Genomic DNA, 12,503 nt, shown 5'->3' on the forward strand with positions numbered 1-12,503 from the left:
ATGGTGGCACAGAGCTCCTGCTTCATTGCATCTTTTGTGTTGTTTTGGTGGCCCAGGAGTCCCACCTCAGGGGGAGCAGTACCTCCTGCATCAGCTCAGCTTCAGAAGCAGATTTATTTTTTTTACTTTTTTTTTTTTCAAGCAAAGTTTTTTGCTTTTGCCATTTGGCTGGGGCCTGTGAATGTAATTTAGAGCTCTTTAATAACAATATCATGCCTAAAAACTGCAGCCATTACTGTTGGGCACTGCTATGACGGTACTGAAAGAAGGAATGTGTCCTGCTATTTACTAAAAACAGTTAGCAGTTATTACCCAACAATTTCTCCTTAGTTAAAAATTTCTGACTGAAAAACTGTGTCTGAGCTCTTAACAGTCTCTTGGAGTATTTGCAGATATGCATGTTGGCATTGAGCTCTTGCCTCCTGCCTTAGTTAAAAATCAAGAAAAACACATTTCAGTATGAAAAGAAATGGTGGTTTTTCCTTTGCAAGATCATCCACACTTAGGAGGGTGTCTTTGTGATTTTTTTTTTTTTTGAACATTTTTGTAAGAGATCATTTTCAAACATTTTAGAGCAACTACGCCAAGTGAACGGCAGTGCTGCAGTAGGAGGAACAAGCAGTAAGAGTCTACAAGGTGCTGCAGAAGCAGCACCTTCCTCTGTGTTACTGCATGTGATTCCTTTCTTGGTCAAAACTCATTTTTTTTCCTGAGTCCCATATCTGTTAAATCACATCCATTTGTCCTCCCAGTTTACAGAGGTGGAGCTAATGCCTCTGACCTTGGCTCAAGTGACCAGTAGGTTACCCCTAACAGTCTGCATTGCCTTCATAGACAAAAATGGAACAGTTAAAAAATAACAATAATAAAAACCCACACACTGCATCTAAATTCTGTTAATCAAAATTCATTTCTTTGGAAAAAAAAAAAGTATTTTGTTGGTTGTGGGTTTTTTATTTGTTTTCAAAACCTATACACAAACCCAACGTGTCACTGTCAGTGAGCCATACTCTGGAGATGCGTGCTGGAAACTCACAAGTCTAAGCTCAGTCATGACCAGGAATGAAGTGGCCTACATTCATCGAAAGCTAACTGGCCTTAATAGTCTAGTTTCAATTCTCATCAGCCAACTCTGCCTTCCAACCCTTTCCCTTTCATAAAGCTACTTTTGTGCAAATGTAGATGTTCCCATAATGATGTGTAAAGGTCTATTGAAAATCTCATCACCATGCATTAGGAATGAGAAGAACAGAGCATTTTGATACATTTTCATGAAAAGTATATTAAATATTACAAAGCCATCAGAAAGTCATCTGCTAGTGCTAGCAGAAAACTAGAAAGATCACACAAATATTATTTTAGTAATCACATAACTGAATCTATTTTTAGAAAAGAGTCATTTGGTCTTGTTTTGAATATCAAATTATTGGACTGAAATAGGAAACTTGCAGGTGTCTGCAGAAAAACTCTAGCCACCTACACAACAGTTTTCAAGCATATGAAATACCACAATCAAAAAGGTATCAAGATTCAAATGGACACTTCAGCATATAGCTGAATTTTCAGCTGTAAAACCTTAAATTGCATGATCATAAATTCTAAGATAGGTCATTAAAATTTTCTCCACAGTTTGTCCGCAAGCTAAGAGGAAAATTTAGAAACAAGGTTGGAGACAGTTCACCAGCTTTCATGTCCTCCCCACTACAGACATTAACAATAGCTACTCACCCACAGCTGCTTGATGCATCTTAAAATACAAGTAAATACAGAGGTGCTCCCATGCAGAAGCCCAGGAGTTGCATCTGCAAGAAGTGCTTCCATGGCTGTGAATATCCTGGTCCACAAACACCACCACTTCTCTTCTTTGAATCTGCTGAAGAACAGAGCAATAGAGCATATTACTGAGGTCTTGCTGGCCTGTGGTTTTAGCATTTAACTGGTGACAGATTTCTTTTTTTTTTTTTTTTTTTTTTTTGGTGTGTGTGTTTTGTTTCCATTGTTGGGTGGTTTTGTTTTTTGGGGGGTTAGCACTGATATTGCAATCCATATCTGTAGGAGACAGAGCAGGTAAGATATAGGAAACCTGTAGAATCAAAGCACTGGATAACACTTTTGGTAAAGAAAAATCATGTGTCCACCTAGATGTACCCAGAAGTGATGATTTGGTTACATTAGCATTCTCTTTCTAAGGTACAAACCTAGTAGAAAGCTGTCTCCAGTAAGAGGTGAGTTTTTCCACAATTCATTTAATTCACAAAGAATTCTCTTTCTAAAGAGGAGAAACTTAATTTTTGCCAGACATACCGAAGTACCAGGGCTCAGCCCATCTCACTGATTTCAGGCAAAATATGGTATTTGGCAGTGAAGCATACAAGTTTGAGTAAATTCCTGTAGAGATCATTTTTTGTTAATTTTAATTCATCAGCCTTTGGGATCATTTCTTGTTTTTTTCAATTTGCAATGTAGCTATTTTTATTTAAGTGCAAGGAAAAGGTCCAACACAAGAAGAATGGCAGGGAAATACATGTGCAGCAACATATTTGCAGAAAACGTTTCAATTTTGTAATGAATTGGAAGGTTTCTCTAACTTTTAATGAGACCTTACTTCATTACATTTTTTTTCTTCTTTTCCCCAAAGACTTGCTCCAAACTATCACACGGCATCCTCCAGCTCTCACTGTGCAAGTCCACAAACAAGCTACATGCTTTTTTGCGTGCACAGTCATGGTCCATCATTATTAACGCCTCTCGTTGGATGGACAAGGCCCTTCATCATGAGCAGCCATCCATCAGCACTTGCCGAGCCAGCTCTCTCCTGACCTCTGCGGCAATCATGCTGCATCACGGAGGCCAACCACCTGGTTTAGCAGCAGAGCAGGGAGCAGGAGCCAGCCTCAAGATTAAGTGCGCTGCTTCAGGTTTCCATTCCCAGGAGCTGCACAGGCTGATGTTGTATTGATTGCAAAAGTTTACCAGTAAGTATCACAAACAACAATAGCCAGGTCAACGATCGGTGATGCCTGAATATGAATCCCCGAGGGGTGTCAGGTGCCGGCTCAGGCTCTGCGCTCGCGATGGCTGAGCGTGGGTTGGATAAGGCTCACAGCAAAGGGAAGAGTGAGAGCCTGCAGCTTGCAGTGACATTTAAGCAAGTTACATGTGGGAATGGAACGAGAGACAACGATGCAATTATATATTCCCTGGTTTCCCACTGCAGCAAACCCTGTCATGTCTCAGTGTTTATGTGTACAGCCGGTCCCACATTCATTGCACTAAATAGCTTCAGGTACTAAGGAATGGAAGAAGAATACACAAATGCAGGTACTGGTAAGCATAAACCAGAGATATGACACAGCAAAAAATGTTTCCAAGCTTCTCTTTTCCTACCAACCATATGGGTTTGGCACTGGGATCCAAAGTAGAAACTATTAATAAATTTGTGGGCTTGTTCTGAAAAAAACAAAATGACACAGACTTTCCAAATCCTGCTTAAATCTGTGGAATAAAACATTTATTTTGATGTTGTGAAATTCAGTAGTTGGGATTCAATGAAAAGCCTGTATTCAAACTATACGGTGGCTTATTTTTATCAAAATTAAAGCCCAGACTCACTGGGCGTCCTCTGGTGTGAGAACATATCCCACAGTCATACTGAAAATCTATTTTTAAAGTTTTTATGTGCATTCCTTTTAACGCCTACCTAATAACTCATATTTAAATCTGGAAGTGATACTGAGGCTTTATTTGATATGATCATTGTTGTATTAATGAGACATTTTGGAATGGTTATTAGTTAGAAAAATTTTTAAAAGTTCTCAAAAACTTGCAGTCAATTTGTTTTCCAGGCATTCCAATTTAACATGAAATATCCTTTATAAAATATGAAACATAGAACATTATAATCCATTTAGAGCCTAACACTTCAACCTATCTGAACTATTTCTCACAATACTGTTCCCAAGCATTTCATAATTTAAATAGCAGCAAAACATAGCTATCTGCACTAATTAAAAAATTCCAGAGAAAGACATGAAAAACATGTTAAAACTATCTTCGTGACAATTTTTTTCTTAAACACTATGCCATCTGTAGACATTCTCTTCTATATCAATATTACTGTATATTACTCTCAGAAGCCTTCCTGCTGTAAGATAAGACAATCAATAACGCCTGCCATGAAAATGAAGACTTGCAACAGTTGTATTTTGCAAATAGAAAACCTACGCAAAGAGTTCTTACACCTGCTCACATTTTATTATGCTCACAAAATTCTGATGAGCAAATTGATCTAATGTGGTTTGTGAATGATTAGCAATTATCACTACACAGATCTTACCTGCTGATCTGGTGAATGCACTCCTATTCATCTGAACACCATTACACATTTGTTCATCTCTCTTCATATGGCAGGCTCCAAGGTGAGTTCAAATGGGTAGCCAAAAAGCATTTCCCCATGCCTTCCATGAAAGGCATACATTCTTCTCTGAAACACAGATAATTATGTGACTGTTTCATCACTGCAATAACATTCCAGGAATCTACAGAAATTCCAGAATTTATCTAGAACTCTAATAGTTCTAACCCTGGGTTTTAATTGTCCTGCTTAGAGATTAATTTGCTCCTAAAGTCTTTGGCCTAAATGTGTTTTAAACATTAAAAATAATTGGCAATAGGGCCTAATTGTTGCATTTAATATATTTTAACTACAGTTACCAATTAATTCATGGAAATTCTATGGCTGTGTGTTACGGAGATTAAACTATGGGATATTTTATCCTTTGCCTGAAAAAGAAGATAAAATAATTGTCCACTGTGCAACTACACAAATAAATGAACGAAACCTGAGCAAACTGACAAGCTTGTTATACAAACAGAAATAGGAACATGTTCAAAAAGATTTTAGTACCATGGAAACCATTGACACTTACTAGATTACAGCTCATATTACTGCATATTACCCTTGATGATACTTCCACTGTTCATCAGAGAAATATTAGTGTCATTGCAAGTCTGATTATGAAAATGTATTTAATACATTATATATATATACTTACGTAACTGTAGACCCCAAACATCACTTTTAAGGTTGTTGGTGGTTTTTGTTTGTTTATTTGTTTTATCAGAGACTGCATATTTTCACTATACTAGTTCAATGCTGTATAAAAATAATTGAATGAGAGAAAAAAATATATGGTATTATGTTTTCTTCTATGAGTATTCTGGAAATTGTTATAAAAGGTACAAATTAGGTGAGTGAAATACAACAGAAAATGCATAAAGTCTTGCTGATTTTTTTTTAATTGGTTTTAAAAGATAAAGGTATGTACTTTAATATAAGATATAGGGTACAAACATTAATAGTACATAGTACATGAAACATTTTCTGAGATAATATAAAGATTTGGTTACCAGCTTGCTAGTTAGTTATATTATTTGACATTTGGGACTAGATCAAGTCTTACTGTTCTGATTAAATACTATTTTTATCTGCTCTATGGAAGCACTTGTACTGAAGTATTTGCAGTGCTTTCAGATGAAAAGTGGTTGTTGCATAAATACGGTAACAAGAGAGCAAAGCAAAATGTGAAAATAACTGTTAGGCTTTAGACAACAAAAACGCAAATGCCACAACATGTAGTCCATCTCATCTATACCCTTGCAATTAACATGAAACAGTTACAAGTATTACTTCATAATTAGCAGAGCACTTTTTCAAGTCTGTGGGTAAAAACGTTTAATAAGCACATTATACCCCATGGGTTTCCATTAAGATAGTACACAGCACTTGTAGTTATTCATAATGCAAATCTGCAGCTATGGGGGTTAACAGCCTGGGAAAATCTCACAGAAACATTTTTTATTTTATTTAAGTTCCACTGTCTGTGGATTTTTCTTCACAAATAACTCAGTCAAACCTGTGCTGCTGCAGCAGCAGTGAAGGACTGTACCTATAAAACTCTGTTGTTAGGCAGCCTTTCTTCATACCTAAGACAGTGGAAGTTTTAGGAAGCGCTTGCTTGGCTTTTGCTAGCCAGTACTGTGCAACTACATCTCCACTGCTGACTGAGGGCAGGAGGATGCTGAATGTGGAAGCGTTATTTTCTCATCATTCTTTCTATTCATAGGTAACAACAGCAAAACTCATTCCTCTAAGCTGAGTGTTTACTATTACCTGACAAAAGTAATTAGAACAAATGAAAGGGAAGAAAGGATTTGTGTCTGGCTGCAGCAACTAACTAGCTTTGGCCTGGATTGCATGTGACAGTACCAAGGCAGTGCTTGGTGCCACTGGACCGAGCAGCACGTAAAAGACGTTTGAGGGGGAAAAAAATAATAATAATGACTAAAAAAAATTCTTCATTTTAACCACTCACAAATAACACAAAGTTTCTTTGTCATAGTTTATCACCGTAAACCTGCATTAATACTTTCTAATCGTAGTGACCTCATCCTGCCAGAATGCACTGGCCCCTAAATCCTTGCTGTAATGTTTTCTCATTAGCTGTTCAGCCTTGGCCACACTGGTTGTAGCAACCAAGCACTGCCTCAGGCACCACTGGAATTAATTACTGGGAGAAACACCGCTGTTTTGAATTGTCATCTTGAATTTATCACTTGCCACTTAATGTAACTCATATGACCTAATGCCTCCTCCATGTCACCGGGGCTTTGACACCAGCTCCAGCGGGTGATGGCGGGGCATCGAGCATCCCTCCCCAGCCCACCTGGCACACAGCTGCTCCAGGCCTGCTTCAAATCCTACCCCGGAGGCAGAGCCAGCTAACGATGCCCCCAGCAAATTGCAGATTACCCGCACGTCACGCTGCATCTGAACCCAAGGAGGACGCAGAGCTGGACCTGGTCCACCTGACAGCCACTGCTTGAGATGATAATCTTTCATTTTGCTGGACAGAGCAACACTAACCATTTGTTTCATTCATGTTCTGTTTTTAAAAATAATGAAACTGGCTGTTCACATATGGATGAATAAATGGTTCCAAGGGACCTTGCAGAGTTAGGCCTGTGGCATCTTCTTATAAATCGTGAAGAAATTGCTCATTAAATTATTCTCAAAACAGAATATACATCAGTAATATAATACACATATGAACTTCCTCTGCTTCCTTTCACCTACATATATTTTCCATTTATCTTAGGACGAAGGATGTTTCCATTGTTTTTTTCTTTAAATTACATAATAAATGCATTCTTAAGAAAAAAAAAGTTTATACAGTGTAAAATACAAGTTTTACTATGCACATGCTCTCAGTCCCAAGTCCAAGGCTTATCTGTGAAGAGCTTATAATTGCAATGGACTCATTTGACATTTTTCCAACACAAAAGGAATAGCCAGGATGCCCACACTTCTGCTGGAATTTAACATTTATAAGTTCTATTGAAGAGCTTAACTCCTTAAGAGGTGTAATTTTACTATTGTTGAAAACAGGAATGACTCAGTGTAATAAGCCAAAAACACCCTACAGATAAAAAGATAAATATAACAAACCTGCCTTTTAGTAGCCTTTTAACAATGACAATTTTGAACATGTTTCTTAGACAAAAAGATTTCCTCTTGCTACCACACTGTATACTCAGCACAGTAAACTTAGAGAGATGTATAATGCGATATAAACATTAATAGTTTCACAATTGTGTTTTAGAAAGACTATTTATAGAGAAAATACAAAATGCCTCCCAAAAGTACACTTAGACGTAAGCCACCATAATCTTCTTGCTCATGCAGCAGGAAATCTAATACACCAGCTCAATAAACCTGTAGGAAACAAAGGTTTTATGTAGCATTAAGAGTCACAATATTAAAATACCACATATTACATTCAACTACTCTTACAACACTCATTTTAAGAGCCAAGAAAATTAAGTGCCAGATTGAGAGTAATAATATCATAACATGCAGAAAGAGACTGGAGAAGTACAAAAATATGCGAAGCCCTCACAGTATCTTTGTTGATTGGGTCAGTTCCAGACACTGGATGGTATTGATGTTTTGGGTCATCAACAGAAAATACTGCCTCAACACAGCAGTATTCTCCAAAATGCACTGCGAAATGCAAATTCTCATCAGCTGGCTCAGTGAGATTATTGCAAAATGTATACTTCATTGTTCTTAATAAAAAAGGTGAAGTAATCATCATCATTGATATGCCAGTCAAAATCCAGGTTTGAGCACAGGTGCATAAGTGAGAAAATATACATGCATGCTTGTGAGAATACATTAAAATGAGGTAAGGATCTGACTTTGGTGCAGAATGACCTAGGCAACTGATAAAAACATTCATGACATTTGCTACATCTTTTCCTCTCTCTCTTTTTTTTTTTTTTTTTTTTAATATTATTGCCCATGTTATTTATATTATCTTACCTGGGAACTGCTCCCCAAATCATTACCAGGGGTCCAGCTTTATAGGCTCCACTCCCAGAATCAAGGCTCTAGGACTGAAGATAAGAACAGAAACTGGGAATCCCAAAGTATCCCATTCCCCAAATCCAAAGCCCTTGCTCCCCTTCTAGCTAGCAGTGAAAGATGTAATTCATTTTTTGTTTTTGATACCTCAAAAATCGGTATGGCTTTTGAATTTGTTTTCAGGTTCATGACTTAATATTTAGGAGGGGTAGGACTGCAAAAAAAAATGTTGGGTGGAGAAGGAAGGAAGGAATATTTTCCAGCCAGAGACATTTTGCAGATGTTTTCTTTGAACAGAGCTTTGGAATGTTTTGGTGAAATGGATTAATAAATGAAGCACAAGTGCAGTGATCAAGAAGCATAGCAAATAGCAAACATTTTTATTGTATAATTCATACTTGTGTATGTTGCCTATATAGTTATCTAATCATAACTTCATCCGTGCAACTACATGAAAAACAACATTATTTTTAACTGCTCATAGGAAGGCTACAAACCCCCTTAGAGAATGAAATAAACTTTTTTTTTTAAACATAGCATATCCAATTGTAACTATAAATAAAATTTAAATAAACACAGTGCAAATGTGCTGATCCAACCAGAATTCTTGAGTTAGCATTAAGCTTTGAATAATACAGACTGAAAAAAACAACCAACCAACCAAAAAAAACCCCTAAGGTGTAAGTATTTTGTGCTTCTATCACACATCTGAAAAAAAAAAAAAAAAAAGATCTTAACCATGAATTTGTGGAACCTAAGTGTTCACATCATGCTATTATTTCATTTTCAAAAATCCATATATTAAACTGGAGGAAAAACCAGCTGGCATATAAAAAAAATCCTTGCAAGAGGAAAACATATCTAAAAGCAAATTGTGTGTATTTGTTATGGAGAGACTGAGTTTATGCAAGCAATTGTCATGCAAGCAGAGTTGTAAGTAATAATGTGGCCTTTAATGACGGAATGATGGACCTGCCAAACACTAGCTCCTGCCATACACCGTTTGTATTTCCCTGCACAAAGATGCCCATCTGGGAGTTATTAACATATCCTCGTCAATTCAGAACCTACTTTAACATAATCCATATTTGTTGGAGGAAGTCCAACATCAGCTAGAGAACAGCACTCACGTGATCCAATGACACATTTCAAGCAGCACACATAAAGCATGCTTGGGCAGCTAAGCAATTCAGAAATGCAAATAACAAAAGCATTCTTCTTACTAGATAAAAAGGACAAATCCCTTTTGGCATAACATCTTATATACTCTTAATACTGTATGAAAACAACAGAGAGAGGAAAAGGATAAAGCACTACTTTTCTGGAGGTGCTTTTCTTTTTATTCCAAGCATGCTGATACACTCAGTCTCACACCGAAGCTGATGTTTCCAAGACCCAAGGAAAGCTCAGTTGCATGGGGGCAGTGGGAGAGAATACAAATTCTCTTATATCAGCAATATCACGTTTGCTTGTAGGGTACTTAGAAAAGTGAGCATTGTTTTTTCAAAGGGGTCTGAACTCTGCATCAAGGAAACCTCTCATTAGAAAATTGCTTTGTCCCACAGCATAGTCTACTTTTGGAAGCTCACGTTTTCACAGGATTATGTTTTTATTTTTCATTACAATTTTAAGTAATTCACTATAGATATGGCATTTTTAAATGTAGGCTCCATTGAGAACCACATTCACATCGGGCTAGATAGTTTTATACTTTGTTTGCTTAACATATAATGAGAATTTGTTGAAATCAGATTTAATTTGACTTCACATAGTATTGCTCTTATTACTTCAAGCGCCACCAATACAGAACAAATTTTGTTAAACTTATCAAATACAAGAACACCCTGACCGAAGAACTTCTATGTAGGCTACACTAATACAACCCTCAGAACATTAACATGAATGAGTCATGGGGTACTTCTGCTTGGAGGTCGGCATAAGGTTATAAGAATTAAAAGGAAAAAAAATGTGAATACAAAACTCGTCTCTTGAGTTACTGTTATTTTCTAATTAAGAAGCATTTATTAATACTTTGCTTTTTAGTGTTTTTAATTCCTTCAATGATTATAGCAGACAAATTAAGAAACAGATTTCCATTTGAAGAGAAAGAAATCGAATGATGTTGCCATTGTTGTTTTTGTTTTGTTTTTAACCAGCATTAAACTATGGGAGATATGACATAGGAAAAGAAATTGGGTGCTTTCTCTTAATAAGAGTAGTTAAGTGATTTCTAGAACAAAATTTGCATAGGCAATAAGACGCATTTTTTTGCATAATATCTGACTGACCCTTTGAAATTTATTGACTGCCTTACAGCTGTCAGGGACAGAAGGATTTGAAAATTAACATCAACGTCGTTGACATCAACATTCTTTGCTATATTATAAGGTATTCCTTATTTTACTTATATAACAATTATATACAATATATTCCCAACCTTTCTGTAATAAGGAAACAAATATGAAACTCCTGTATCATACCCCTATCACTAATTAACAGATCAAGAAGCTCTCTACAGTTCCATTATTCTTGAACTATATATATATTACAAACCTGTACAAATTTTCCTTTGATACATCCATTATTTCAAAAAGTACCCTTCTATAAAATGAACCACATGGCTCAGCAGCCCCTGTGTTCCCAGAGGGGATGAAAGAAAGAAACAAACAAACAAAAAACAAACAAAGAAACAAAAAACAACACTGTACCCAGCACTCCCAGCTTTTAGCTAGCACTTCCCTGGGTGCAGCCCAGAGCACTGCTGTTTACAAGAACTCCCCACCGAGCTTAGAGAACAACCTGTAACCCACCTACAAGTCCATAGCTGAACCTAAAGAAAAACTGTCCTGCATTCTCTATTATATCACATGAAGGAGGAAAACTTTCTCCGAGTAGTCTGACATATGACTGTACCCTAAAGGCTTTAATGAATGCACAACGTTAGCCTATATCTGGATTCTCAAGTGAAATCTAATCATCATGATCAGATTCACCAAGAGTCATGGTAAAGTCTTCGTGGACTTCATCATGGGGAACAGAAGCAGCCTCTGCTTCCTCTATCATGCAATGCCAAAACAAACACAAGTAGTCAAAGTGCCACCAGGGGATTATGTGGTTAAGTATATCTGCTTGCTCTGATTTACAAATTAAACTCCTATAAATAATAAAAGGGAAAATAATACAAAGATATCAAATAAAGAATGAAGTGGGGTTTTTGTTTGTTTTTTTGTTTGTTTTTATTTCTTGCATTAACCTCAACACAAGTAATCGGAAGCTGTTAGCCCTAACCAGCCTGTCACGCCTCAACTTCCCACAAAATTCAGCACAAGTGCAATGAAACAGACAATGAGAATTCAGTATCACTTTTTAAACACAAACTAACAGGAACACCTGTAATTTTTGTTGTCTTTTTTTTTTTTATGTAGGAATCAAAACAGGGAACATGCTATTCTATCCTTTGAAGAAAGACAAGCATGTAACCTACCAATGAAAGTAGTAAGGGAACTAAATATGCAAAGAATTATTCATTTGTGCAGGTTAGTCCTGCAAGAAAAAGGAAAGGCTATTGTAGAATAGGACTGAAAATTTTGAATCAAGATAGAACACATTTTTGCAAACATTTACTTTCAAGTGCAGCATAAACCCAAATGAATTAAAAACTGTTTCTTAAACCATGATCAGAAACGTGAAATTTCCTAATACAAATTAAACCAATACTTGCAGAGTCTCACACTCTAAGCATGTGCTGAATCTTCAGTGCAGGAAAAAAAAAATCCCCACACCTAAAATGGTTTTGAGCACTGGAAATTCTGAAATGGGAATTTTCTGAAATTTGGACTTCTGTTTTCAAGGCTACACTGGCACTTCTGTAGTTTTGCTACATTATCAGCAAAAATCCCTGAAACTTCAAAGCAGATGAAGTACTGAGAGAGTGCCAGCACTCATGGAGGGCTTGGCACAGCACTTTGATGTACAGGATTCCAAGGTGTTGACAGCTGAAGACTAACCCCCCTTTTTAACCCTCAGTTCGATGGAACATGATATTTACTGACTTCAATTTCTGACTGGATGAAAACCC

The 12,503-nt window shown here is 36.7% G+C and overlaps 1 protein-coding gene across 7 annotated transcripts in view; it reads right to left on the reverse strand.

The window, feature by feature from the left end:
• Positions 1 to 12,503, reverse strand: part of LOC310901799 (uncharacterized protein) — a 143,060-nt gene that overhangs the window by 77,615 nt on the left and 52,942 nt on the right. For 5 of the 7 annotated variants that reach the window (XR_014586170.1, XR_014586171.1, XR_014586172.1 and 2 more), the window contains exons 3-4: positions 8,384 to 8,457; positions 5,242 to 7,774 (exon numbers count right to left, since the gene is read on the reverse strand). The gene's annotated coding sequence lies outside the window, so the exon portion shown is untranslated. Of the gene's footprint in view, positions 1 to 1,728; positions 1,874 to 4,336; positions 4,484 to 5,241; positions 7,775 to 8,383; positions 8,458 to 12,503 lie in introns of those variants that run through there. The other 2 variants (XR_014586169.1, XM_083842200.1) reach the window with 1 other exon arrangement.

This window comes from Anser anser, assembly GCF_964211835.1.
Source record: "Anser anser genome assembly, chromosome: 6".
NCBI lineage: Eukaryota > Metazoa > Chordata > Aves > Anseriformes > Anatidae > Anser > Anser anser.